The sequence below is a fragment of the Sminthopsis crassicaudata genome, chromosome 2, assembly GCF_048593235.1.
Source record: "Sminthopsis crassicaudata isolate SCR6 chromosome 2, ASM4859323v1, whole genome shotgun sequence".
Classification (NCBI taxonomy): Eukaryota; Metazoa; Chordata; class Mammalia; order Dasyuromorphia; family Dasyuridae; genus Sminthopsis; species Sminthopsis crassicaudata.
The window spans coordinates 429418439-429426011 of NC_133618.1; positions in this window are offsets into that span (position 1 = coordinate 429418439).

A 7573-nucleotide genomic window follows, 5' to 3' on the forward strand; every position below is an offset into this window, starting at 1 on the left:
GAACTTAGCCCACTTCCATTGGCGTTATAATTATAATAAGCTTTCCCCCTTGACTTGGATATGGGTTCAAGCCTGAAAATTCTTTTGAGATACTTCATGACACCAGTCTGTGACCCCAATGTCTAAGAGTCCCTTCCCAATCTCAACACTAAGTGAATACCTGAGTACAAATTTTGTCTTAAGTGCTTACTAGCTGTGTGATTATGGGCAAATCACTTTAGCTCTCTTTACCTTAGTTTGATGGTGTTGGGTTTGTCTGTTTGTTTTCCTGTAAAATGAGTGGATTAGACTCAGTGGCCTCTAAGAACAATCTAAAGCTATTATTCTCTGATCATACTTACAACTTATGTGACCTTGGAAAGTCCCTTAAATTTACTAGACTTCAGTTTACACATCTGTAGTAATAGTGAATGAAGTGGGTGGTCTCAAGGATCACTTAGGTTACTTCTGTTAAAGAAACAAATGTCTTGTCTTACTAAGAATTCCACAGACTCACTAATAAAACCAGGGAAAGATCTTTATTCACGATCTTGAAAGAATGGGTGTCTAGAGCAGGCACACTCCTTAAATCACCAAAGTGTAACTTTTTATACCCTGTCCTGAAATGCAAAATCCTCCTTATTCCCTACTGACTAGTACTACAGAGGTTACATTGAGGGCTTAAATTCCCTTCATAAGAATGTGAGTCTCTAGTTCTGAGTATAACTCCTATTAGCATTTACCTTATTTGGTCATGGTTCCCCATAAATGATTATATTGGTAAAACAAACAAACAAAAACAACTAGCTACCTATTCTCAGTCACATATGCATTGGCAAGTGTGTTATTATAAATACATTATCATATATAAATTATGTATATTATATTATATATAAATTATATATAAATGCAAGTGTATTATTATAAATGTGGTCCCCCTCTCATTTAATATAGAAGCAATATTTACAAGTACATATTTTGGTATTTCTAGATATAAATGTATGATGCTATATTTTGACCATACTCATTAGTTTTCCCTTTAAGCCTACTTATTACTCTGATTTTACTATTTTGGCTTATATCAATATTATTCATCCTGTATCCCAAATCTAATTCAGATCATTTTAAAAATTTGTAGAACCACAGTTCTAGAGCAGGGGAAAATCTTAATAACTATCTTGTCTAATGATCTCATTTTTTTCCAGATAACAGAACAGAGGTACAGAGAATGTAAAGTTTTTGTCCAAGGTTACCCAGTCACATTAATAATAGTACTAGTAATAATGATGATTAATAATAATAATAATAATGGCTAACACTTACTGCAAAGATTTTTAAATTATGGTCTCATTTGATATGGCAGCACCAGTAAGTGCCAATATAATCCCTATTTTATAGATGAGGAAAATAGGTTAATCTATTTGCCCAGGGTCATGCCACTAATAAGTATCTAAAACTGAATCTGAACTCAGAATTCAGTTCTTCCTGATGGAAGTCTTCTTAACCATAACTTAATATTAACTCAGAATTACTTAACACTGAAATACCTACCAGCCTCATAAGTTTCAGTGCCAAGATTTGAACCTAGATTCTGGCTTTTCATTTGCCTCATATAAATAATTATTTACCCAATTATTTACCAAATCTCTTGTGTTTTATATTATTTCTTGCATCTACTCACTATATTTCACTCTACTTTCACCATCTTAAACAAAGATCCTCATGAACTGTATGAACTATGACAAAGCTCATAAGGATTTTTCCCACTTCTAATATCTTTCCATCCAGACTAAGTTTAATTATCAGAATTATCTTGGCCTATTTATGTGACACAAATTCCAACCTCTCCCTCGTCTACTATTTAACTCTAAGAACAATATAGGAAAAGATATATGAGAAAGCATTGATGGGATACAGTATGCACAGTTGGAGTACTCAATTGATGAACTCAGATTCATTAAAGTATTACTCCTGTAACTCCTCTGTTCAAACATTTTAAGGGACTCACCATTGCCTACCAAGAAATTTTTTTTTTTTTTCTCATGGATGAATCTTCAAGGCTTCTACTATTTGGTTCTATGTTTTTCTAGTCTTACCTCATGTTATTCCCTTCCATGCATTCTGCCCTCTGGACAAATTGGTATTCTGTAGTTTGAAATCTATTTTGAAGTATACTATTGCCATGCTTTTGCTCACACTATTAACAATTTCAGAGTTTCTTCCTGCTTTTCTTTGCTTATTGACTTCTTGTTTAATCATTTTCTGTCATGTCCAACTCTTCATAACACCATTCCGGGTTTTCTTGGCAAAAATCCTAGAGTAACTTGCCAATTCCTTTCCCAACTTATTTTACAAATGAGGAAACTGGGGCAACAAGATTAAGTGATTTACCTAGAATCACACAGATAGTTAAGTGTCTGAATCTGGATTTGAACTTGAGTCTTCCTGACTTTGGCTTCTCCAGCTGCATCACCTAGCTGCCCATATAGTATGACTATAATACAATGTAGGAATTAATTCAAGTTTTAGAAAGAATCATTGCATGTTGGAAAGAATGGTGGACTTGTAGTCACAATTCAAATTCTAGCTATACCATTTATCAGCTATATGACTTTGGGCCCATCTTTATCCACTATTGCCTCAGATTCCTTAGCCAATAATAATATAACCAATAAAAATTCCTTAACCCAAAATCAGCTAATATACTATATCATGTAGTTGTGAGCACTGATGAGATACTGAATTTAAAAGCATTTAGTAGCTATAATATAACTACAGAAATGTAAGTTCTAATTATCACTATATATACAGAATCTCATTAAGAGTTTTCACTAAAAGTTAATTTCTGTGTTATCTTCAATTGACTTTTTTCCCCTTCCTGATCGAAATGACAAGGGCTTCATATGAACTTTGCTCATTGTAGATTTGAAGATTCAAAATGATTCTGGCAGCTTTTATTTGAGATGATTACAGGTTGGAGGCTCATAACTTTTCAAGGTTTCATAGAAGTCTACAAGTGGGAGGGAGGTTTGTGCCATTTAGAGTGTGGGCTGGATGCTTCTTCTAAACGTTTTTGTTACATGCACCCATGTATGAATACTCATCAATCATTGAATATTCAATGAATATTCATCAATTTCCTATTTTAACAGCAGGAAATTATTACAGGAACTTTAAAACATAGAATGTAAAAGCTCTAAGGAACCTTAGAATATAGACTATAAAATGCCCTAACTGAAGTCAACCTTACAGAAGATATAGTCCAGAAATTCTCAAACTTTACACTCTTTTGTAAAAAATAATAATAATAATTTATTTATTTTAATACACATTGCTTTATGAATCATGTTGGGAGAGAAAAATCAGGACAAAAGGGAAAAGACATGGAAAAGGAAAAAAAAAAAGACACAAGCAAAATATGTGTTGATTTACATTCAATCTCTACAGTTATTTTTCTGTATGCAGATGGCATTTTCTGCCCAAAGTCTATTGGGATTGCTACTGAACCACTCAGAAGAACTGTCTTTCATAATTGATCACCACAATTCTATTATTGTGTACAATGTATTCCTGCTTTTCTTGTTTTGCTCAACATCAGTTCATGTAAATCTTTCCAGGATTGTTTTTGTAAAAAGTTCATTTTTATAGAACAATTATATTCCATTACCTTCACATAACTCAATATATTCAGCCATTCCCAATTGATGGGCATCTACTTATTTTCCAATTCTTTGTTACCTCAAAAAGAGCTTCAACAAACATTTTTGCACATGTCCTTTTCTCTCCTTTATGATTTCCTTGGGATACAGACCCAATTGTGGCACTGATAGGTCAAGTGTGAACAGTTTTATAGCCCTTTGGTCATAGTATCAGATTGCTTTCCAGAATGGTTGGATCATTTCACAACTCTACCAACAATTCATTGGTGTCCCAGTTTTCCCACATCCCCTCCAACAGTTACTATATTTTCCTATCACCCTAGCCTGAGATGTGTAAGATGGTACCTCAGAGTTGCCTTAATTTACATGTCTCTATTCAATAATGATTTGGAGCATTTTTTCATAAGACTAGAAATGTTTTTGTCATGTGAAAATTGTTCATGTCCTTTGACCACTTAACAATTGGGGAATAACTTGATTCTTATAAATATGACACAGTTCCTTCTATATTTTGGAAAGTAGACCTTTATCAGAAACACTGGCTGTAAATTTTTTCCCCCCAGCTTTGTACTTCCCTTTTAAATGTTTCTATTGGTTTTGTTTGTGCAAAAACTTTTCAATTTAATGCAATTAAAGTTGTCCATTTTGCTTTTCATAATGTTCTCTAGTTCTTCTTAAGTCATACATTTCTCCCTTCTCCAAAGATCTGATAGGTAAAGTATCCCTTGCTCTCCTAAATTGTTTATGGTATCATCTTTTATGCCCAAATCCTATACCCATTTTGACTTTATCTTGGTATGGGTGTGAGATGTATGTTTCTGAAATTATTTTTCATTTTTCCCCAGAAATTTTTGTTAAATAGTGATTTCTTATCTAGGCCTTAATTATTGTGTTGTGTGTAACTAATCTATTACACGGATCCACTATTTCTTAGCCAATACCAAATGCTTTTGATGACTGCAGTTTTAGGTTTGATACTGCTAAGCCACAATCCTTTGTACTTTTTTTTTCTTTTTTCTTTTTAATTAATTTAATTTATTTTTTTAATTTTAATTTTTTTAAAATTAATTTTATAATTATAACATTTTTTGACAGTACATATGCATAGATAATTTTTTACAACATTATCCCTTGTACTCCCTTCTGTTCTGAATTTTCCCCTCCTTCCCTCCATCCCCTCCCCTAGATGGCATGCATTCCCATACATATTAAATATGTTATAGTACATCCTAGATACAATATATGTGTGCAGAATCGAATTGTTGTTGTTGTTGTTGTTGCTGCTGCTAAGGAAGAAATGGATTCAGAAGGTAAAAATAACCTGGGAAGAAAAACAAAAATGCAAATAGTTTACACTCATTTCCCTGTGTTCCTTCTCTGGTTGTAGCTGATTCTGTCCATCATTGATCAATTGGATCTGAGTTTAAATCTTCTCTTTGTTGAAGATATACACTTCCCTCTGTAATTTTTTTTTCATTAATTCCCTTGATGTTCTTGAATATTAGTTCTTATGAATTTTGTTATTATTATTTTTTTCTACTTCTATAAAAAATTTTGGCAGTTTGATTGGTATGACCTGAACAAGCAGATCAATGTAGGCACAATTGTCAGGTTTATTATATTAGCTCAGGCTACCTATGAGCAATTGATATTTTTCCAGTTGTTAAATCTAACTTCATTTGGGTGAGAAGCATTTTTTAATTGTGTTCATATAGTTCTTGGGTTTGTCTTAGCAGATAAACACCCAAATATTTATTTTGTTTATAGTTATTTTATATGCAATTTTTCTTTCCATCTCTTGCTGATGGACTTTGTCAATCATATATAGAAATGCTAATGATTGATGTTGGTTTATTTTACATCTTACAGCTTTATTAAAGCTGTGAATTATTTCCCGTAGATTTTGGATGGTTTTCCAGGATTCTCTAAGTATATAACCATATCATGTGCAAAGAGTGATACTTTTATTTCCTTATTGTTTATCCTGCTTTCTTTAATTTATCTTTATTTTATTATTGCTAAAGCCAACATTTCTAGTATAATGTTGAAAAGTAGTGTTGATAAAGGGCATCCTTGTTTCACCCCATTCTTATTGAAAATGTGTGCAGCTTCTCTCATTACAAATAATGTTTCCTGTTGGTTTTAAATAGATACTGCTTATTATTTTTAAAAATGTTCCCTTTATCCCTATGCTCTCTGGTTTTTTAATAGGAATAGGTGCTATTTTTTGTCAAAAATTTTTTCTGCATGTTCTGCATGTTCAGTTGGTTCTATTATTGATATAGTCAATTATAACAATAGTTTATTGAACCAGGCCTCTCTTCCTGATATAAATCACACTTGGTCATAGTATATATGCTGCTGATAATTTGCTGCAATATCCTTGATAATATTTTATTTAAAAATTTTCCACCAATATTCATCAGAGAGATTGGTCTGTAATTTTCTTTCTCTGTTTTGGCTCTTCCTGGTTTAAATATCAGTACTATATTTGTGTCATAGAAGGATAGTTTACTTAGTATTAGAATTAATTGTTCTTGAGTTTTCTGTAGAATTCACTTGTGAATCTATCTGATCCTGGAGATTTTTTCTTAGAGATTCTTTTCTTTCATTCATGGATTATTCATTTTCTTTTTCTAAAATGGGACTAATTATTTCCTCTTCTGTTATTCTGGGCAATTTATATTTTTATAAATATTCTTTCACATTGGTTAGACTGTCAGATTTGCTGCCATACAACTCCTAATTATTGCTTTAATTTTTTTCATTAGTAATAGTTTACTCTCTTCATTTTTGATGTTGGTGATTGCATTTTTCCTTTCTTTTTTTCCAATCAAATTAACCAAATCATGTATTTTGTTGGTTTTTTTCATAAAACCAACTCTTAATTTTATTAATTTGTTCAATAGTTTTCTTGATTTTGATTTATTCATCTCTTCTTTGAGTTTCAGAATGCCTATTTTGGTATTTAATTGATATTTTTAAATTTTTGCTTTTTCTAGCAATTTTAGTGGCATGCCCAACTCATTAATCTCCTCCTTCTCTATTTTATTCATGTACCTATTTAGAGATATAAAATTTCCCATAAGAACTGCTTTGGCTGCATCCCATAGGTTTTAATATGTTGTCTCATTATTGTCATTCTTTAGGATGCAATTATGTCTTGTTTCGGTGATTTGTTGTTTGATTCATTCTTTAGAATTAGATTATTTAATTTCCAATTGGTTTTTAGTCTTTTCCTGGCCTTTTATTGAATATAATTTTATTGCATTGTTGTCTGAAAAGGAAGCATTTATTTCTCCCTTTATGCATATGATTGTGAGGTTATTACACCCTAAATATGGTCAGTTTTTGTGTAGGTACCATGTTCTGTCAAGAAGAAAAAGTGTCTTCCTTTCTGTCACTATTCAACTTTCTCCAAAGGTGTATCATATTTAAGTTTTCTAGTATCCTATTAAACTCCTTAGTTTCTTTCTTATTTATATTGTGTTTAGATTTGTCTGGTTCTGAGAAGGGAAAGTTAAAGTCCCCCACTAATATAGTTGCTATTTGCTTCCATTTTATGAGAAAATTCATCCCATTCACATTAACAATTATGATTACCAGCTCTGTATTTCTCTCTATACTGTTTTCTCCCCTGTATATACTTTTGTTCTTTTTTTTCCCATCTTGTCCTTAGTTGTGTGTTTTGTTTTACCCACTCCATCCACTAACTTATCTCCTATAACTCCTCCCCCTTCTCTTAGTAGTGTTTTTTTTTAAAGCTCACTCCACTCACTACCTTATTTTTTATTATCCCTACCCCCTTCTCTTACCTTTTTTCCTAGTGTTTCTGTGGTCCCTTTTATCCTATCCTTCCATTTTCTTTTCCTTTTTCTCTTCCCACTTCTTTATAGATAAATCAATATATTCAACTGAATGATTGGGTTATTCTC